The sequence below is a fragment of the Stomoxys calcitrans genome, chromosome 1, assembly GCF_963082655.1.
Source record: "Stomoxys calcitrans chromosome 1, idStoCalc2.1, whole genome shotgun sequence".
NCBI classification, from domain to species: domain Eukaryota; kingdom Metazoa; phylum Arthropoda; class Insecta; order Diptera; family Muscidae; genus Stomoxys; species Stomoxys calcitrans.
This window is the reverse complement of record NC_081552.1, coordinates 229516442-229540096: the sequence shown is the minus strand read 5'-3', so window position 1 is coordinate 229540096 and position 23655 is coordinate 229516442. Positions and strand designations below refer to the sequence as shown.

Genomic DNA, 23655 nt, shown 5'->3' with positions numbered 1-23655 from the left:
GGTAGGTCTACTGGCTGTCTGTATAGCTTGCTGCCTGTCTCATTTGCCAGCACTATATAAGCGCCACATTTGTATCGTCTCTTAACATTCAATGTTCTGTGTATCCGTTTTAATTGTCTTCCATTCATAGATAACCTTTATAATCTATTGTTGATGTTTTGCGTTTTTTTTTTGCACCATGCGATTTTTTTCTTTTGGAGTGTGTGTAATTTTTTCCATTTAGTGTTTCTTTTCAAAGCATCTATCGGCATTGTTTCGCTTCATTCATTGTTTAATGAAAATTGTTTTTACTAACCAAGTGAAAAATATTATGCACATTTTCACAACGATTAATTTGTAATTACTCACAAGTGCAAGCGTAGAAAACTGCTGCCATTTGTCAAACATGTTGGAAAATGCATTCAAATCCATTTGGGTGTGGAGAGATGCAAATTTATTATAATTTTTTCAACTACTATTGAAGTTTTTTTTTTTTTTGGATATGAATATTAAATTGGTAATATTTTTGAAATTTAACAAGATAATCGGGAGATCAGTTTATATAAGATGTACTTAAAAAATTTTAAGAGGTATCTTATAAAAATTGGGAATTGGGGAGGCCTGCCAATCGGGCCCACTCCGCTACGCCTTCTTTTACTTTATATGGAACAAAATTAACCTTGGAATATTTATGTTCGACAATTAAAGAGCTTTTAGTGAAATACCATGCTACAAAAATAGAATATGTATATCGCTTGACTAACACTACAACAATGTTAGTGCCTTTATCTGAGTCCCATATGATCTTTATTGCACCACGAATTCGCTCGGAGGTTTTAATGCCATTCTAAAAAGACTTTATTTCGGTCCGATGTTCTCACGATGTCCGATTTAGGGGTGTATTCAGGGGTGAAAACACTTGGCCACAAAAAAATATCAGCATCGTGATCTTCTCTCAACTACCATTTATTTAAACTCCCTATTGCCATTGGCTTAAGAGGAGTTTACAGGATGAGGCGTCTCCCAAACACACGGCCCTAAAATTGGTTATCAAATTAGTTTTCTTATCTCAAATACCTTTCACTTGAGCCACATATTGGCATAGTCGGCAAATGTTTACCATTTGGAGGGTTTTTGAAGAGAGAGCGATGCCCCAAATACATGTTGCCACACTTGGATATTCGTATTCTACTCCCAAATACCTTTAGTTGAGCCCCACATTGCGATGGTCAATAAATAATTGCTGTTTGTGGTCTATTTTGGGAAAGGGATAGACAACCAGAAAATTGATTCCGAAAGTGGATATCAATTTCATGCTCTACTCCCCCAAAACCTTTCATATGAGCCCCACATTGACATGGTCGATAAAGATGTCTGATGTTAGGGGTGTTTTTGGGAGTGAGGTGGCCCCCAAATACTAAGCCCTGAAAATATATCAGCATCGTGATCTATACTCATATATCTATATATCATTTATTTCAACCCCATATTGGCATTGGACTTTCTATATCTTTCATTTAAACCTCATATTGCAAAAGTCAACAAATATGTCCGGTTTGGGGCACCAAAGATATCAATATCGAGCTCCACTGTCTTGAGGACCCAAATTGTCTTGTTGAGCAAATACGTCCTATTTGGGGGTTGTTATGTGGGTGAGACATCCCCTAGACAGTTGGTCCCGAATGTTGATATCAGATTGGTGGTATACTCCCAAATACCTTTAATTTGAGCCCCATATTTCCATAGCCGGCAAACATGACCGGCTTGGGGGGTGTTTTGGGGGATGGGCGGGCACTCAGTGCGTCGGCCTTGATAATATATATCGAATTCGTGTACTACTCTAAAAACCCTCTTATTTGAGCCCTATATTGCAATAGTCAATAGTTGGTTGGTGTTGTGGGGTTGGGGTGGCCCCATAGACACTTTCCCGAATATTGATATCAAATTCGTGCTATTCTCCCAAGCACCTTTCATTTGGGCCCCATATTGCTATGGTTGTAAATTTGTCCTATTTGGGGCATGTTTTTGGGGAGAGATGGCCCCCAAACACTTGGTCCCATATTTGGATATCAGATTCGAGTTCTACACTCAAATACCTTTAATTTAAGCCCCATATTCCCATGTTCGGTAAATAAGTCCTGTTTGGGGGGTGTTTCGGGGAAGGGGTGGACCCCCAGAAACGTGGTCCCACATTTGGATATTAGATTCATATTCTAATAGTAAATACCTTTCATTTGAGTCCCATATTGCCGTGGTCGGTTAATATGTCCGATTTAGGGGAATTTTGGGGGTTGGGGTGTCCCCCAAACACTTAATCCGACAATTAGATATCAGATACGTTTTCTTATCTTAAATGCCTTTCATTTGAGTCTCTTATTGTCGTGATTGGTCTAAATATATGTTTGGTAGGTTTTAGGGTGGGGCGGCCCCCCTAGGCCCCCATAGGAAATTTGCATACCAAATTTTTATTTTTAGGGTACTATATGAGAGCACACAAAATTTCGTTTAAATCGCACCACCCATCTCCGAGATCTGGCGTTTCTGAAAATTAGGGTAAGGGGGAGGGTCCGCCCCCCCTCAGATATCAAAAAATTTAGTACCCTATTTTCATCACGGGGTCATTATGCACCATCTGTGTGCAAGAAAATCGGTGCAGCCGTTTCTGAGTCTATAAGGAACACACAAACATACAAACAAACAAACACAAATTGATTTTTATATATAAGAGATATATTGAATTATGTAAAAAATGGATATTTGAGCTGGCGATACCGGGAAAAACCAGGGTTTGAATTGCTGACTTCAAAATAGAGGCAGCAAAGCAAAAATATCTTTGCTTTACATTGAACAATGTTCAAGCAATTCAAACTCTGGGAAAAACAAGTAAGAGCGTGCTAAGATCGGCCTGGCCGAATCTTATAAGCCCTCCACGGTGGATCGCATTTGTCAACAAAAGAAAATGGATAAGAATTGCTATGATATTGGAGCTATACCAAGTTATGAACATATTGGGGCCATACTTGGCTGCTGGAGACCAAAGTAGCAGTCATTGTGCAAAATGTCAGCCAAATCGGATAAGAATTGAGCCCTATAGTGGCTGAAGAAGTGAAATCGGATGAGCTATTCATATGGGAGCTATATCAGATTAAGGACCATGTTTGGCAAGTATGTTGAAGGTCATAGGAAAAGTCGTTCAGCCAAATCAGATATGAATTACACCCTCTGGAGGCTCAAAAAGTATAATGAGGAGCTCGGCTTATATGACAGCTATATCAAATTATGAACCGATTTGGACCATACTGCACAGGGTTGTTGGAAATCATAACAAAATACTTCATGCTAAATTTCAAACAAATCGGATGACAATTGGGCCCTCTAGAGGCTCAAGAATTCAAGACGCTGAATCGGTTTATATGGTAGCTATATCAACACATGGACATGGACCCAATCCCATGGCAGCCGGTTGTATGTAGCAGATTGACCTGATGGATTCCTTCGTCGGCAAGGGCTGCCGCCTCAGTGTACAACACTTTGCTACAACAACATGGACGTGGACCATTTACAATCCCAATATAGGAAGTATTCATGCAAAATTTCAAGTGTCTGGCATTATTCCTACGAAAGTGACCGTGCTTTCGACGGAAGGACGGACAGGGCTAAGTTGACTTAGAATAAAACCTCTTATACCAAATTTTGGCCATACAAGGCCATATCGGCTGAAAAATATATATGGGAGCTATCTCTAAATCTGATCTGATTAAGGCGTTAAACAAAACATGTCAAGCAAAATTGTACAAAGATTGGACAAAGATAAGAGCGGCTACGTCAAATAAAACATCTCGTTCCGAATTTTGTAAAGATCGTACAAAAATTGTGGCTACTATAGCCTTAAAAGTCCATATAGGATATGTATATGAGAGCTGTATCTAAATCTGATCAAAATCAATAGCGTTCGCCCTTGGACCAAAAAAGAGACTTGTGCAAAAGTTCACGACATTCGGACTACAAATGCGACCTGTACCTTGATCATAAGAATACATGGACAGACAGACGGACATAGCTAAATCGAATCAGGAAGTGTTTCTTGGCCAATCGGTATACTTATCAATGAGTCTAGCACCTCTTCTTATTAGCGTTGTAGACAAATGCACAAAGTTATAATACCCTGTTCCACAGTGGTGGTCAAGGGTATAAAAATGAAGTGTCATTAAAAAACCAAAAATAAATATTGTCCGAAAATTTTCACAGAAATATCCAAAATACCCACTTCAGGCAACGATAGATTCCCAATCGGCATTTTTTACTAAAATTTTCTGTAGAGACTACAAATATTGTTTGGGACAAAACATTTTTTGCATGGGTTTAGGGGACATATGATGTAGAACAAGTAAAAACGTGTTAAGTTTGGCCATGTCGAACTTTGGATACCCACCACCATGGATAAATTAACCATCCTATTTTATTATATCTTCACTACCATACCATTTCATTTAGGTCCCGAGAACACTTATCCAACTCACAGTTTCAGCGAAGTCGAGCAACACATCCACTTTTTATGGGATTAAGACCCTCAAGTGGATGATCGGTCTATATGGCAGCTATATCAAAATATAGTCTGATCTGGACCACATTCTGGAGGGAGGTTTAATACAAGTCACTGTGTCAAATTCCAGCTAAATCGGCAGATTGGTTTATATGGCAGCTATACCTTAATATAGTCCGCCCTGAACCATATTTAGATGTGACGACGGAAGGCTTAAAATAGCTCACAGTTTCAAGTTTCGGCGAAATCGGGTTATAAATTCAGCTTTTATAGGCTCAAGGCCCTTAATCGGCAGATCGCTCTATATGACAGCTATATCTGAGTGAAGACCGATCTGAACCATATTTGAGTCGGATATCGGGAGGCTTTAATCGACTCACTTTTACAAATTTACGCGAAATCGGATAATAAATGCGGCTTTTATGGGCTTAAGATCTTCAATCGGCAGATCGGACTATACTACAGCTACATCTAAATGTAGTCCGATCTGTACCATTTTTGAGTCGAATGTCGGGAGGGTTAAAACATTTGACTGTTTCAAATTTCAGCGAAATCGGATAATAAATACGGCTTTTATGGGCTTAAGACACTAAATCAGCAGATCGGTCTATATGATAGGCACATCTAAATATGATATATGATCTAAACCATATTTGAGTTGAATATCGGAAGGCTTAAAACATTTGACTACTTAAAATTTCAGCGAAATCGGATAATAATTGCAGCTTTTGTAAACTTAAGATCAGTAGATCGGTCTATATGACAGCAATATCTAAATATGATCCAATCTGAACCAAATTGGAGTCGGCTTCGAGAGGCTTCAAACAACTCACTGATTCAAATTTTAGCGAAATCGGCAAATCGGTCTATATGGCAGCTATACCTATACCAAAATTTCAGCCAAATCGGACAAAAATTACGGCTAGCAAGGAAATCAAGAAGTAAAACCGGGAGATCGGTTTATATGGGAGCTATATCAGGAAAACGACCGATTTGAACCATACTTGACGGAGTTGTTGGAAGTCATAGGAGAACTCTATGTGCAAAATTTTAGCCAAATCGGATGAAATTTTTGGCTTCCAGGGGCTAAAGAAGTCAAATCGGGAGATCGGTTTATATGAGAGCTATATCAGATTATAGACCGATTTGGACTGATTTGGACAGACCGATTTGGACAGATGTTAAAAATCATAAGAGAACACTATATGCAAAATTTTAGCCAAATCGGATGAAATTTGTAGCTTCCAGCGGCTCAAGAAGTCAAATCGGGAGATCGGTTTATATGAGAGCTATTACAGGTTATAGACCGATTTGGACCATATTTGACAAAGTTGTTGGAAGTAATAAGAGAACACTATGTGCACAATTTTAGCCAAATCGGATGAAATGTATAGCTTCCAGGAGATCAAGAAGTTAAATCGGGAGATCGGTTTATATGGGAGCTATATCAGATTATAGACCGATTTGGACCGTATTTGACACAGATGTCGGATGTCATAAGAGAACACTATGTGCAAAATTTTAGCCAAAACGGATGAAATATGAGGCTTCCAGGGGCTCAAGAAGTCAAATCGGGAGATCGGTTTATATGGGAGCTATATCAGATTATAAACCGATTTAGACCGTATTTGACACAAATGTTGGAAGTCATAAGAGAATACCATGTGCAAAATTTAAACTCAATAACTCAAAATTATGTATCTGTGCAAATTTTCAAGCTGCTAGCTTTACGCGTTCGACCGCTATCGTGATTTCGACAGACGGACGGACGGACATGACTAGATCGAATAAGAATGTCGAGACGATCCAGACTATATATACTTTATGGGGTCGCAGATTAATATTTCGAGGTGTTAAAAACGGAATGACTAGGTTAGTATACCCCCATCCTATGGTGGTGAGTATAAAAAGTCGAGTATCCGTGAAACCAAAAAATTTTTAAAATCAGACCACATATTATGATTTGAAACCCCGAACAATTTCCCAGAATACCGAGGTTTCCAAAGTTAAGACCCTGCCAAAAGGCGCCCAAACCACCTAGGTCTGTGCATCGTATGAAATCTATTAACGAAAACTTTCAAGGAACGCAAAATTTTCCCAACATCCAACAAAATGTTCACATTCCAAAAAACTCCTTGTGGTTTCTCTTTATAATCATCAACCTGTTTGTCTTAAGCGACGAACGACAATTTAATTATATTTATTAACGTAGCAGCAAATAATATTAAATTGATGTGAATCATTGTGCCTAAATGATTTTAAAGTTGTGGTTTCTATACCCTACACCATAGGATGGGGTCATACTCAACGATAAGGGGCCTGCTTATTATGGCCGAGTCCGAGCGGCGTGCCGCAGTGCGACACTTTTTTTGAGTTTTTACATGGCATTGTACCTTACAAATGTCGCCAGCATTAGGAGGGCATAACCACCGCCGAAAATTTGAATAATGGTCTCTCCAGAATTCGAACCCAGGTGTTCGGCGTCATAGGCGGACATGCTAACTTCTGCCTCCATTCTGTTTAAAACACACCGAAATATTGGTCTAAGACCCCATAAAGTATATATTGGGTTGCCCAAAAAGTAATTGCGGATTTTTCGGCGTTGACAAATTTTTTCACAGCTTGTGACTCTGTAATTGCATTCTTTCTTCTGTCAGTTATCAGCTGTTACTTTTAGCTTGCTTTAGAAAAAAAGTGTAAAAAAAGTATATTTGATTAAAGTTCATTCTAAGTTTTATTAAAAATGCATTTACTTTCTTTTAAAAAATCCGCAATTACTTTTTGGGCAACCCAATATATTCTTGATCGACATGGCATTTTAAGTCCATCTAGCCATGTCCGTCCGTCTGTCTGTCTATGGAAAGCACACTAACTTTCAAAGGGGTAAAGCTCAACGCTTGAAATTTTGCAGAAATACTTTCTAGTAGTGTGGGTCAGTTGGGCTTGTACATGGCCCATATCGGTCATGGGCCGCTAATATAGCTCCCATATCAACCGATTTGCCAATTATACATCTTGAGCCTCTAGAGGGCGCAATTCTTATGCGATTTGGCTGAAAATTTGTACTGTGACGTTTTCTATGACATCCAACAGATTTGTTACCTATGGTTGGAATCAGTTTAAAACCTGGTATAGCTCCCATATAAACCGGTCTCTCCATTCCACTTGTTCGCCTCTAGAGTGCGCAGTTTTTATCCGATTTGGCTGAAATTTTCAACAATGACTTCTCCTTTGACCTTCAGCTTGCCGAATATGGCCTGAATCGGTCAAAAACCTGATATTGCTCCCATATAAACCGACCCCCCCGATTGCATTTATTTAGCCCCTAGAGGGCGCAGTTCTTTTCTGATTTGGCTGCAATTTTGCATAACGACTCATTCTATGACCATCGACATAACTTCGTAGCAAATATGGTCTGAATCGGTCTTTAACTTGATATAGCTCCCATATAGACCGATGTTCCGATTTTACTTCTTGAGACCCTATAGGGCACAATTCCTAACCCATTTGGCACAACCGAATTTTGCACAATGACTTCTACCATGGTAGAAGCCAGATCCAAGTATGGCTCGAATCGGTTCATAACCTAATACATCTCCATTAGCATAGCATTTCTCAGCCCTTATCTTTTGTTTGCCTACTAAGAGATATCGGGACAAAAAAACTTGACAAATGCGATTTATGGTGGAGGGTATATAAGATTCGGCCCGGCCGAACTTAGCACACTTTGACTTGTTTGCTAAATGAAACGTCAAAGTGCAAATCGTTTTGATGACACACGCAGGGAATAACCTGCAATAAGTTTCTCGGGGGAAATAACATTCCAAAACCATTAAATTAAATGTAGTGCTTATGTGGTTACAAAAAAGTGTTTAATCATCAAAAAATTAATTAATAATGGGTTGCCCAAAAAGTAATTGCGGATTTTTTTTAATAAAGTAAATGCATTTTTAATAAAACTTAGAATGAACTTTAATCAAATATACTTTTTTTACACTTTTTTTTCTAAAGCAAGCTAAAAGTAACAGCGGATAACTGACAGAAGAAAGAATGCAATTACAGAGTCACAAGCTGTGAAAAAATTTGTCAACGCCGACTATATGAAAAATCCGCAATTACTTTTTGGGCAACCCAATAAATAAAAAAAATTAAAACAATAAATAAAAACGAATGCAAACGATTACAGTAAAGTAGTCAAACACATAAATTTTTAAATAATCTTAAAGTCACATTGAATAACAAAAAGTATTGACGTATAGGAAACAAGTTAAAAACGTGCTAAGTTTGGCAGGGACAAATCTTGGATACCAACCCCAATGGGGTTCCGCTAAAAATTTACCCTTATGAACTCATTTTGTATTTGAATTATTTTTTTACAATCAAATCGGGATTGATAGCAGCTTTTATGGTCCCAAGAATTCATATTGGGGTATCGGTATTTAAGGGCCGTTATATATATGTATATATATATTGGGTTGCCCAAAAAGTAATTGCGGATTTTTTAAAAGAAAGTAAATGCATTTTTAATAAAACTTTGAATGAACTTTAATCAAATATATTTTTTTTGCACTTTTTTTCTAAAGCAAGCTAAAAGTAACAGCTGATAACTGACAGAAGAAAGAATGCAATTACAGAGTCACAAGCCGTTGAAAAAATTTGTCAACGCCGACTATATGAAAAATCCGCAATTACTTTTTGGGCAACCCACTAGACAGATTAGGATCATACTTTGTATGGATGTTGGAAGTCAAAACAGAAGTTCTTGGGCCAAATTTCAGGCAAATTGGATAAAAATTGAGGCTGCTTGAGTCTCAGGAACTCCAATCCGGAGATCGGTTTATATGAGGACTAAAGCTGAACAGGGCCCGATCCGCTGTGCCTTCTCTCACTCTCTTATTCTATCTGAGCCCTACACTGGCACGGTCAGGAAAGTCCTGTGGGGATAATGGTACGGCATTTCAGATATTTCGTCCCAATGTGGATATCATATTGGTGCTCTACTACCCAATCCAAATGCCTTCCATTTGAGCCTAATATTGCTACGGTCGGTAAATAAGTCCGGTATGGGGGTATTTTTTGGGGTGAGGTAGACCGCCAAATGTCAGAATAGTTCAAATATTGCAAATTTTGCCCATGGACTTTCCACTAAGGAACAGGGGCAAACTTCTCACATATCCATGAGGGCAGTCCGATTCAAGTTTTAAGCTCAATGATAAGGGGCCTCCTTCTTATAGCCGAGTCTGAACGGCGTGCCGCAGTGCGACACCTCTTTGGAGAGAAGTTTTACATGGCATAGTACCTCACAAATATTGCCAGCATTAGGAGGGGAAAACCACCGTTTGAAAAATTTTTCTGATGGTCTCGCCAGTATTTGAACCCAGGCGTTCAGCGTCATAGGCGGACATGCTAACCTCTGGGCTACGGTGGCCTCCTCATAATCGTTCTCTTGTCTCAAATACCTTTAATATAAGCTCCATATTGTCAGTATTGGTTTGGTATCCACATTAAACAAGGATACGAAATTTGTGTTTTTGAGTTATTATAAACAAACTAAATTTCAAATTGCCGCAACCATCTCCGAGATGTGGAGTTTTTGAAAATAAGGTTAGGGGGAGCACGCCCATTAAAGGGGAGCCCGCCCATTACAGTCTACTTCATTCTCTTGATTTTGGTGGTGTATTGAAGTGGAGAAACCCTTTGCCCCGAAAGTGGAAGGTGGATATCAGATATATACTCTAGTCCCAAAAATCACATTTAAGAATTAAGGTGAGGCGTCCTTGAAACTCTTGGCCATAAAACAGATATCAAATTTGAGCCCTTTTTGTCATAATCTACAAATATGTCCACTTTAAGGGGTATCTATGGCGGGGTGGCCACTCTGAAAAAATATCAGATTCGTGCTCTACTCTCACATTTCTTTTATTTGAGCCCCAAAAGCCATTGGTTTAGGGGGAGTTTTGGGGTGAGACGACCCCCGAACACTTCAGCCTCAAAATTGGGTATCAAATTCGTTTTCTACTATCAAATACCTATTATTTAAAGAGAGAGGTTTAAAGAGAGTTTAGGAGGCGAACCCTGAAATAATATCAGCATTGTGTTACGATTTTGTTTGAGCCCCATAATGTCAAGCACTTTGAAGGTGGCGATCAAGATATTCAGGGCACAGGGTCTCGTTCAGATCCACACTAATTATTTTTTTTTTTGTTTCGGTTATCTACATTCAAAATCATATTTCAAAGGTACCTTTTGAGATTCTACACTTTTAAAGATCCGTAGGTCCTCCTGTTTCTATCTCAATTTGAGGGCGAAAAGTGTACTCTACTACCAAAGACATTCTATTGGTGTCCTATTCTATACTGATCGGCATTCACACATTATTTTTAATTCCTTTTTTCCTGGGTAGAATAGGGGGAGAAGTACTGCACTCTGACGTATCCTTTGATTTGAGTACAATATATTCTCGGCCGTCCTACATGACAATTTGGTGTTGTTTTTGTTGGGAGGAGATGGTAGCTCTCGCCGACGCCTCTAAGATCCGAAAGACAATTTATTTCAGTCCTTTATTGTCGCGATATACATGTCCTGCTGAAGGCCAGGACGGCTGGACATGACCCAGATTCTTGAATCCTAATATCAACATTAGATTCCAACTCTACTGACATAGAGCTTTCCCAGAATCTATCTCAAATATGTATACCATATTCGTAGTCAAATCCCAAAGACCTTTCATTTGATATCCATTTTGTGACGTTGGACATTCATGCCCGATTAAGGGGTTATTGGGGTTGGAGAGGGCCCGTAGACACCTTGGACCAAATTCATATAACAGATAAGTACTCAACTTCCGAACACCTTTACATTTGAATCCATACTGTTCCAATCGGTAAACAAGCCCTGCTAAGAGGGTTTTTGGGGGTAGGGAGGCGACTCATATACCAAGGAATAAATTTTTATATCAGATTCTTACTCTACTTTTAAATGGCTATCATTTGATACCCATATTTCCTAAAGCGGTGAAAGAGTCCTGTTGAGGGGTTTTTTGGGGGGTGGGGGACCCCTTGGACCCTCTGGGCGAAATTTTTATATCATGTTCGTACTCTACTCTTAAATACCTTTCATTTGATAGCCACATGGAACCAATCGGTAAACATGTCCGTGCGGGAAGGTTATGGGGGTTAGGGAGGCCCCTCAGACACCAAGGATTGAATTTTTATGTCAGATTTAAAAAAGACAATTCATTTGATACCCATATTGCCTAAAGCGGGGAAAGAGTCCTGTTGAGGGTTTTTTGGGGGTGGGGGACCCCTTGGATACTTTGATCGAAATTTTTATACCATGTTCGTCCTCTACTCTTAAATACTTTTCATTTGGTACCCATATTGAGCCAATCGGTAAACATGTCCGTGGGGGAAGGTTATGGGGGTTAGGGAGGCCCCTCAGACACCAAGGATTGAATTTTTATGTCAGATTTAAAAAAGACAATTCATTTGATACCCATATTGGCCAAAGCGGGCGAAAGTGTCCAGTTGGGGAGTTTTTTTGGGGGTGGGGGACCCCCTGAATAATTTGGGCGAAATTTGTATACCAAGTTCATACTCTACTCTTAAATACCTTTCATTTGATAGCCACATGGAACCAATCGGTAAACATGTCCGTGCGGAAAGATTTTTGGGGTTAAGGAGGCTTCTCAGACACCAAAGAATGAATTTTTAAGTCAGATTTATACAAAGACAATTTATTTGATACCCATATTGCCCAAAGCGGCGAAAGTGTCCAGTTGGGGAGTTTTTTTTTTTTGGGTGGGGGACCCCCTGAACAATTTGGGCGAAATTTGTATAGCAAGTTCGTACTCTACTCTTAAATACCTTTCATTTGATACCCATATTGTCCCAATCGGTAAACATGTCCGTCCGGGTGGGTTTTGGGATGGGGCGTCCCCCTGGTTATTTGACCCAAAAATTTTATACCAATTTCGTGTTTTTGGGGTACCATAAAATACAAATACAAAATAACGCTTAAATCGGTGAACGCATCTCGGTCGCATATAAACCGATTAGATCCATTTGTAGTCCCCAACGACCTACATCAATACGAAGTATCTGTGGAAAATTTCAAAAGGCTAGCTTTACGCTTTCGATCCCTATCATGATTTCCACAGAAGGACGGAAGGACATATCTAAATCGACTTAGAATGTCAATAAGATCAAGAATATATACACTTTATGGGGTCGCAGATCAATATTTCGAGGTGTTACATACGAAATGACTAGATTAGTATGCCCTCTTCCTATGGTGGGGGGTATGCCACACCACCATTGTGGTACAGGGTATTAGCACTTTCTGCATTTGTTTGCAACGTTAATAATAAAAAGAGCTAGACCCATTGATAAGTATACCGATCGGCTTAGAATCACTTCCTGATTCGATTTACCTATGTCCGTCTGTCTGTCCATATGTTCTTGTAAAATTTTGCACAAGTCTTCTTTATTTGGCCCAAGGGCGAACGCTATTGGTTTTAAACATAATCGGATCACATTTATATATAGCTCCCATATATATCTTTCATACGATATGGCCTTTTTAGGCAGTAGTAGCCTAAATTAAATCGTTCCAGAAAGATATCTTTCATGGCATTTTTAGGATGTAATAGCCACAATAGCACAGAGGTTAGCATGTCCGTCTATGACGCTGAACGCCTGAGTTCAAATCCTGGCGAGACCATCAGAAAAAATTTTCAGCGGTGATTATCCCCTTCTAAAGCTGGCGACATTTGTGAGGTACTATGCCATGTATAAACTTCCCCTCGAAAGAGGTGTCGCACTGCGGCGTTCGGACTCGGCTATAAAGAGGAGGTCCTTGAGCTTAAAATTGAATCGGACTACACTCATTGATATGTGAGAAGTTTAGCGCTGTTCCTTAATGGAATGTTCATGGGCAAATTTGCGTTTGCAATAGCCATAATTTTAGTTCGCTCTTTACAAGACTTAGCATGAGATGTTTTATACGACATCCAAATATGTGTGCTTAATTTCATCAAAATCGGTTCACATTTAGCTCCCATATATATCCTTCATGCGATATGGCCTTTTAAGCTTGTATAAGCCGCAATTTTGGTTCGGTCTTTAAAAAATGTTCCCTGAGGTGTTTTATTTGACTCTCCAACATGTATGCAACATTTTATCAAAATCGGTCCAGATCGGTCTAAAGGAAGGGGGAGAGCGGACCCTCCCCCTTACTCCCATTTTCTACACCGATTTAAGCGAAATATTGTATGCCATCGTATGCTACCCCAAAAAAACAAGTAATTGGTATAAAATTTGGGGTCAAATAACCTGGGGGGACGCCCCATCTCAAAACCCACCCGAACGGATTCCGATTGGAGGCTAGAGTGCAAACTTGGCATAAAACTGGTAACCTAAGTGTGGGGGGGCCCTTCACTCCCAAAATTCGTCCTAAAAATTCGTCGAATAGATTAATTGACCCATTATGGCAATATGGGACTCAAATGAAAGGTATTTGAGAGTAGAAAACGAATTTGATATCCAATTTTGGAGGTACGCTCTAAATCACCCTTAAACTAAGTTTTGTTTCCGACTATATCAATATAGAGCTCAAATCAACGGTATATGGGAGTAAAGATCGAAACGGTTCATACTTACCGACCATGACAAAATGGGGTTCAAAATAAAGGGATTTGGGACTGGACACGAATTTGATATCCATATTTGATTCGAAATGTCTCCCCTAAAAATCACTTCTCATTACCCTAATTTCAAAAATACCAGATCTCGGAGATTGGTAATGCGATTAGTTCGAAATTTTTTGCACTCTAACATGTTTTTGATTGTTGGGGACGTGTGCTGCGGGGACAGCCCAAAACCCGCCAAATGGATATATGGACCAATCACTACAACATAGAGCCATGTGTTTGGGGAGCCGCCCCACCCCAAAAATACCTCCCCATCATATAAAAGCTTATTGGGGTATATATTTATTGATGTTTTTGAAATTTTCATTTTCGGCACAAAGACCCTGGGGTCCACCCTACCTTCAAATACAACCTATTTACCGTTCATGACATTATGGGACTCATACGAAATGTTTCTGAAAGTAGAGAACGAATCTTATGTTTACTTTGATGGCCAAGTGACCAGCTCCGAGATACCCCCTAAAACCGAAATATTTACCATTACAGTAATATGGGGCTCAAAAGAAAGACATTTCGGAGTAGAGTAAAAATTTGCCCAGGAACCGAGCGGTGGCAAACTTTTCATACATCAATGAGTGCTTTCCGATTCATGTTGAGTTTATCAACGATAAGGGACCTTTTTTATAGTCGAGTCCGTACGGTGTGCGACATCTCTTTGGGGAGCATTTTTTACATGACCATGCATGGTATTGTATCTCGCAATTGTCGCCAGCATTAAGAGGGGATAACCATTTTTATAGCCGAGTCCGTACGGTGTGCCGCAGTGCGACATCTCTTTGGGGAGCACTTTTTACATGACCATGCATGGTATTGTACCTCGAAAATGTCGCCAGCATTAAGAGGTGATAACAACCGCTTTAAATTTTGTCCGAAGTTCCGCCAGGATTCGAACGCAGGCATTCATCGTCATAGGTGGACATAGGCTACAGAAGCACGATATCCACATGTCCCCACCCTAAATAGATATTAGAGAGTTAAAGAAAGCGCAGCGGAGCGGGCCCTGTCCAGCTAGTAAGACAAACTTTCAGTGAATTTTCCTTTACATACAAAATTTTAGTGAAATCTTCTTTAAGACAAAATTTCAGGCAATATTTTCTTAACGAATATTGTCTTCTCCGACAGCCAGGCCACCACTAAAACTGAATTCTAAGATCCTCCTTAACCGTATTATAACCTGTTACCACCCCCCCTTATTGCCTTGGATTCCCCTTTGATGCCAATTATCAAAGTTTTGTTTGGTTTTTCCGGGAGGTCAATACTAAGATAATTATTATTAAGCTTCCGTGAAGAATCGATTTCTTTGTGTTTTGATAACTAACTAACTTGCACCCCAAACTTGTGTGCGGTCGGTCCTGTTTAAATGTACTCTCCCACCTTATGTACCTAACCAATTTTTTAAATGCTCATTAAATATTCGACACATTAATTGGATGACGACCATAACAGAGAGATATTTTGGAGGCACACAGGCAGGTAATCTAATGAAGAACATGAAAATGGCATAAATTAAAATACCTGTCGCCGTAATCAAGGTTAAGTGAGTTGACCAGTTCTCAATCTTATTGTTCATCTGCAGAGTCTATTATTAAAGAGTATTTAATTATTGACCACAACACATTCAGTAATCACCATTACGGGGCATTGACAACATCGAACAAAGAATAAACGAAATTCTTTTTACCATTAAGTCTATAAATATAAAATCTAGAACTTAAATATATTTTGCCGTGAAACACTTGAAAAAAGTTGGGATATAGAAAATATTTTGTAAAGAGAAATTTTTAGATTCTTAAAATATTAACTTTTTTAATTAGCAAAGCTCAGCAAGCCATGACTTCAGGAAACAAACAATAGTAGCCTTACTTAAAATAAGAAAGAATGTCTTCGCGCCATTCAGTGCCAAATGGGATTTAAGACAAGAAGTATTCAGCATTGAAGTTATGAATCGAAGTGATACTACAAATTCTAATTTGCCCAAGAACATTTCATTAAGGAGCTGGGGCAACTTAGAGGCCACCGTAGCGCAGAGGTTAGCATGTCCGCCTATGACGCTAAACGCCTGGCGAGACCATTAGAAAAAATTTTCAGCGGTGGATTTCCCCTCCTAATGCTGGCAACATTTGTGAGGTACTATGCCATGTAAAACTTCTCTCCAAAGAGGTGCCGCACTGCGCCACGCCGTTCGGACTCGGCTATAAAAAGGAGGCCCCTTATCATCGAGCTTAAAACTTGTATCGGACTGCATTCATTGATATGTGAGAAGTTTGCACCTGTTCCTTAGTGGAATGTTCATGGGCGGAAAAAAAAAATCAATAACAGAATTACAGTGAAATTTTCTCTAAGGAAAACGGAAATTTTGTCTTTAATGAAAATTTCACTAAAATTTTTCCTTTCACTGAAATTTCGTCTTTTAGCAAAAATTAAAAAAAAAAAACGTTTGAGAAAATTCTACTGAAATTTTGTCTTTAGAGAAAAAATTTCAGTGCAATTTTCTCTAAATACAAAATTTCAATGAAATTTTCTCTAAATTCGAAATTTTAGTAAAATTTTCTCTAATGGTAAAATGTTAGTGAAATTTTTTCTGAAGACAAAATTTCAGTGAAATTTTCTCTAAAAACGGAAATTCAGTGAAATTTTCTCTAAAGACGGAAATTCAGTAACATTTTCTCTAAAGACGGAAATTCAGCGACATTTTCTCTAAATACAAAATTTCAGTGACATTTTACTGAAATTTTCTCTAAATACGAAATTTCAGTGAAATTTTCTCTAAATACGAAATTTCAGTGAAATTTTCTCTAAAGACGGAAATTCAGTGAAATTTTGGCTAAAGACGAAATTTTAATAAAATTTTCTCTAAATACGATATTTCTGTGAAATTTCCTCTAAAGACAAAATTTCAGTGAAATTTTAGCTAGACGAAATTTTAACAAAATTTTCTCTAACTACAAAATTTCCGCCAAATTTTCTCTAAAGTCGAAATTTCAGTGAAATTTTTTCTATAGACGAAATTTTAGTGAAATTTTCTCTTAAGACAAATTTTTAGTGAAATTTTCTCTTAATACAAAATTTTCGTGAAATTTTCCTAAAAACAAATTTTCAGTGAAATTTATTGTTTTCAGTGAAAAGTTCACTGAAATTTTGTCTTTTAAGAAAATTTTACTGAAATTTTGTCTTTAGAGAAAACTTCACTGTAATTTTAGTTTTTAAGAAAATTTCACTGAAATTTAGTCTTTAGAAAAAAATTTCGTCTTTAGCGAAAATTTCACCGAAATTTCGTATTTAGAGAAAATTTTACTGAAATTCAGTCTTAAGGGAAAATTTCGCTGAAAATTTGTCTCAGAAAAAATTTGAAATGAAATTTTCTCTAAATACAAAATTTCAGTGACATTTGCTCTAGAGACAAAATTTTAGTGAAATTTTCTCTGTAGACGGAATTTCAATGAAATTTTCTCTAAAGGCGAAATTTCAGTGAAATTTTGGCTAAAGACGAAATTTTAACAAAATTTTCTCTAAATACAAAATTTCCGTCAAATTTTCTCTATAGTCGAAATTTCAGTGAAATTTTCTCTATAGACGAAATTTTAGTGAAATTTTCTCTTAAGACAAATTTTTAGTGAAATTTTCTCTTAATACAAAATTTTCGTGAAATTTTCCTAAAAACAAATTTTCAGTGAAAAGTTCACTGAAATTTTGTCTTTTAAGAAAATTTTACTGAAATTTTGTCTTTAGAGAAAACTTCACTGTAATTTTAGTTTTTAAGAAAATTTCACTGAAATTTAGTCTTTAGAAAAAAATTTCACAAAAATTTCGTCTTTAGCGAAAATTTCACTGAAATTTCGTATTTAGAGAAAATTTTACTAAAATTCAGTCTTAAGGGAAAATTTCGCTGAAAATTTGTCTCAGAAAAAATTTCAATGAAATTTTTGTCTTAAGAGAAAATTCCACTGAAGTTTCGCATATAGAGAAAATTCCACCAAAATTTTGTCTTTAGAGAAAATTTCACTGGAATTCAGTCTTTAGGGAAAATTTCGCTGAAAATTTGTCTCCGAAAAAAATTTCACTGAAATTTTGTCTCAAGAGAAAATTCCACTGAAATTTCGCATGTAGAGAAAATTCCACTAAAATTTCGTCTTTGGCGAAAATTTCACTGAAATTTCGTATTTAAAGAAAATGTCACTAAAATTTTGTCTTTAGCGCAAATTTCATTGAAATTTCGTATTTAGAGAGAAAATTTCACTAAAAGTTTTTCTTTAGCGAAAATTTTATTAAAATTTTGTCTTTAGGGTTTTAATTTCACTGAAATGTTGTCTTAAAAAAACTGAAATTCAATCTTTAGGGAAAATTTCGATGAAAATTTGTCTCAGAAAAAATTTCACAGCAATTTTGTCTTAAGAGAAAATTCCACTGAAATTTCGCATATAGTGAAAATTCCACTAAAATTTCGTATTTTGAGAAAATTCCACTAAAATTCAGTCTTTAGGGAAAATTTCGCTGAAAATTTGTCTCAGAAAAAATTTCACCGAAATTTTGTCTTAAGAGAAAATTCCACTGAAATTTCGCATATAGAGAAAATTCCACTAAAATTTCGTCTTTGGCGAAATTTTCACTGAAATTTCGTATTTGGAGATAATTTCACTAAAATTTTGTCTTTGGAGAGAAATTTTCACCAAAAGTTTGTCTTTAGCGAAAATTTTATTAAAATTTTGTCTTTAGGGTTTTAATTTCACTAAAATGTTGTCTTAAAAAAAATATTTCACCAAAATTGTCTTCACAGAAAATTTCTTTATTTTTTTAAGTGTATATTTAAAGCGTACTCCAAAGATTTGCAAAAATCAAATGTACAACAAATAATGATACAAAACAGTAGCATCATGATAAAGTGTTAGAATTGTTGCATTGTACGCTTCAGTAAACACCTATGGAGTGAAGTGGATTGGATTGAATGCCGCCACAGTCAAACGATGTCTGAATGGCACTACGTCTTCAGCTCACCTTTAAAGGCTAGAGCAGAAAAACAATCAACAACTCTTAAACTATCCACTCCAGTTGCATATTTTGCCCTTCTTAGAGTTTTTGCGCCTACAATCAGCGATATATAATCTGGCAAAATGATTTGTTGCCTTTTGTGTTTTTGTACAATTCTTGTTATAATGTTTTTGTGTTTTGCATTGTTTATCCCCCATATATGAAGAGGAGGAGACCAGATGGGCCTGCCTCAATCATAATTTCGTAAAAAATTATTCATACGCGTTTGTTTGTGGTGTTTTTGTGATAGATAACATGTGTGTGTGTGTAAGTGCGTGTACTGGTTGGTTGGTTGATGTGTTCCAACGAATGATTTCAATACTCACCCACGTGGTCCCGCTGTATAGACAGTTTCTTCCACCTGTCCAGTTGCTGGATTACGCGAACCATAACGACCTTGGACTAAGTTGTCTGGAGAACCACTTGCACTGTGATAATAGCCACCAATGTCATCATTTGCATGTCTGCCATAATAAAAATATAACAAATATGGAAATATTAAAAAACACACACACACACAACAAGCAGAAAAGTGAATTTTTGATTTAAAAACAAAACAAATACTAGTTTCTTAGTCTTTTAGTTGATTGGTTTAATTGAATTCAAAACATTGTCTATGACAAATTTTTCCATAATTTTTGAATTTGCCTAAAATTCGATGCTAGAAAATTTACGACAAACGCCAGACAGTAAATTGAGTTAATGTGGCTTTTAATATAATTTTTATGTTTTGAATGAGAAATATTTAATCACAAAACTTAAATCAGGTATAGAAAGTCGTATGGTGTCACGCATACCGGTGTCTTAAGTCATCTAGAATGGTCCATAGTATATTCACATCATCATTTGAATCGCCTTAAAATATTGAACTGCCATTCCATTAGGTAAAGAAAACGAAGTTTATTGGCACTTCAATTTTTCAGTATTTAAAAATAGCAACGCACAGTGGGCTTAGGCAGCAAAAGTGTAAACAAGTCGGTAATGTTTGAAGTGATAGATCTTATAACGGGTGATTTTTATACCCTACACCACTACTGTGGTACAGGGTATTATAACTTAGTAAATTAGTTTGTAACACCCAAAAGGAAGAGAGATAGACCCATTGATAAGTATACCGATCGACTCAGAATCACTTTGTGATGCGATTTAGCTATGTCCGTGTGTCTGTCTGACTGTCGGTCCGTCAGTCCATGTTAATTTGTGTACAAACTATTGGGTTGCCCAAATAGTAATTGCGGATTTTTTAAAAGAAAGTAAATGCATTTTTATTAAAACTTAGAATGAACTTTAATCAAATATACTTTTTTACACTTTTTTTCTAAACCAAGCTAAAAGTAACATCTGACAGAAGAAAGAATGCAATTACACATTTCACAAGCTGTGAAAAAATTTGTCAACGCCGACTATATGAAAAATCCGCAATTACTTTTTGGGCAACCCAATACATATTGCAATTTTCATCCGATCGTCTTCAAATTTGGTATGGGCGTGTTTTTCGGCCTGGAGACGAAGCCTATTGAAATTGGAAAAAATCGGTTCAGATTTGGATATAGCTCCCATATATATGTTCATCCGGTTTGCAGTAATACTGTAATAAAATGGTAATTTGTTAATCGATTCTCTCAAAAGTTGGCAGGGAGGATTTTCTTATGACTCCCGACAAATCAGGTAAATTTCATTAAAATCGGTTCAGATTTGGATATAGCTACCATATATATGTTCGTCCGATTTGCAGTAATAATGCAATAAAATGGTCATTTGTTTCCCGATTCTCTCGATTTTCATGGATATCGGTTCTGATTTGGATATAGCTCCCGTATATATGTTCGTCCGATTTGCAGTAATTTGTTAACCGATTCTATTGAAATTTCGTAGGAAGGATTTGCTCTTGACTCTCAATAATACTGGTGAATTTCATAAAAATCGGTTCAGATTTGGATATAGCTTCCATATATATGTTTATTCGATTTGCAGTAATAAAGCTATAAAATAGTCATTTGTTAGCCGATTCTCTCGAACTACGGCAGGAAAGATTTTCTCATGACTCTCGACATTACTGGTGATTTTCAAGGATATCGGTTCAGATTTAGATATAGCTCTCATATATATATATCGCCCGATTGTCACTCATAGAGTTACAGCAAGCGCATTTATTGACCCATCTTGCCAAAAATTTAGCAAAACGCTTTTCTCGACGACTGCCACAGAAATCGGTTCAGAAATAAATATAGCTCCCACATATATATTCGTCCAATTTTGGGAAATATTGCAAGAAAGTGTTCATCTTTTAACCGATTCTCTCGAAATTTTGCAGGAAGGATTTTCTTATGACTCTCGATATTACTGGCGAATTTCATAGAAATCGGCCCAGATTTAGATATAGCTGTCATATATGTATATAGATTTTCACCCCAAGAGCCACTGCAAGCGCATTTTTTGACCAACCTTGCCAAAATTGTGCACAACGCTTTCCTCGACGACTACCACATTATCTGAGAAGTTTGCTTGAAAGAGGTTCTGAATTAGATATAGCTCCCATATATGTGTTCGTCAGATTTTGGGTAATTTGCAATAATGTTGTCATTTGTCAACCGTAGTTATTACAGTTTGAACCTATTTGCTCGCCGAGGTCCATCAAAATTGGTTCAGAATTGTATATAGCTCCCACATTGTACTAATGGGGTAGGTGTAGGGTATTATACAGTCGGCACCGCCCGACTTTTGCCCTTCTTTACTTGTTTAGGTCCAATTTTGTCATACTCTTTCGAACATTTCACAAATAAATGTTTCAATGTTGTCTTCCAATGCGTCAATTGTAGCGGGCTTGTCTGTATAGGCATGAGCTTTAACATAGCTCCACAAAAAATAGTTTAAAGGCGTTAAATCGCATGATCTAAGCGGTCAATTGACCGGTCTCGAACGTGAAATAAAATGTTCACCGAACTCGCCTCTCATTGTTACGCATGCTATGTGGCACGTGGCACCGTCTTGTTGAAACCACATGTCATGCAAGGCAAGCTCTTGCATTTTGGGCAAAAAAAGTTGGATATTATCTCACGATAGCGCTTACCATTCACAGTTATGCTACGAATCATCTTTAAGAAGTACGGTCCAATGACGCCAAAGAATAGGGGTATATTCATTTTGTGATTCCGTTTGCAACACATCGAAATATCCATTTCCGACCCTATAAAGTGCATATATTCTTGATTGTCGTAGAAATCTAAGACGATCCAGCCATGTCCGACCGTCTTTCTGTTGACATCACGCTACAGTCTTTAAAATAGAGATATCGAGTACAAACTTTACATAGATTCTTTTTTTGTCCATACGCATAGGTTAAGTTGGAAGATGGGCTATATCGGACTATATCATGATTGAGGCCCCATATAGACCGATATGCCGATTTAAGGTCTGAGGCCTATAAAAGACGCATTTATAATCCGATTTTGCTCAAAGTTGGGTTAGCGAGTTGTGATAGGCACCTCGACATCTTTTGGCGATTTGGCCTAGATCGGTCCAGATTTGGATATAGCTGCCATATAGACCGATCTCTCGATTTAAGGTCTTGGGCCCAAAAAGTCCCAAAAGTCCCGATTTCCCCGAAATTTGAGACAGTGAGTTGTGTTAGGCCCTTGAACAACCCTCTTCAATTTGGCCCAGATCGATTCAGATTTGGATATAGCTGCCATATAGACCGATCTCTCGATTTAAGGTTTTGCGCCCATAAAAGGCGCATTTATAGTCCGATTTCCCCGAAATTTGAGACAGTGAGTTGTGTTAGGCCCTTGAACATCCCTCTTCAATTTGGCCCAGATCGATTCAGATTTGGATATAGCTGCCATATAGACCGATCCGCCGATTTAGGGTCCTCGCCCCATAAAAGGCGCATTTATAGTCCGATTTCGCCGAAATTTGGGACAGTGAGTTGTGTTAGGCCCTTGAACACCCTTCTTCAATTTGGTCCAGATCGGTCCAGATTTGGATATAGCTGCCATATAGACCGATCTCTCGATTTAAGGTTTTGCGCCCATAAAAGGCGCATTTATAGTCAGATTTCCCCGAAATTTGAGACAGTGAGTTGTGTTAGGCCCTTGAACATCCCCCTTCAATTTGGCCCAGATCGGTTCACATTTGAATATAGCTGCCATATAGACCGATCTCTCGATTTAAGGTTTTGGGCCCATAAAAGGCGCATTTATAGTCCGATTTCCCGGAAATTTGAGACAGTGAGTTGTGTTAAGCCACTCGATATTCTTCTTCAATTTGGCTCAGATCGGTAAAGATTTGGATATAGCTGTCATATAGACCGTGCCATAAAAGGCACATTCATTGGTCGATTTCGCCAAAATTTGGGACAATGAGTTGTGTTAGGCTCTTCGACATTTTTCTGCAACAT

The 23655-nt window shown here is 37.6% G+C and overlaps 1 protein-coding gene across 2 annotated transcripts in view; it reads right to left on the bottom strand.

Annotated features, from left to right (window-relative positions):
• Positions 1 to 23655, bottom strand: part of LOC106092094 (protein SPT2 homolog) — a 312016-nt gene that overhangs the window by 175594 nt on the left and 112767 nt on the right. For both annotated transcript variants that reach the window (XM_059360869.1, XM_059360868.1), the window contains one exon: positions 19583 to 19720. The gene's annotated coding sequence lies outside the window, so the exon portion shown is untranslated. The remainder of the gene's footprint in view (positions 1 to 19582; positions 19721 to 23655) is intronic.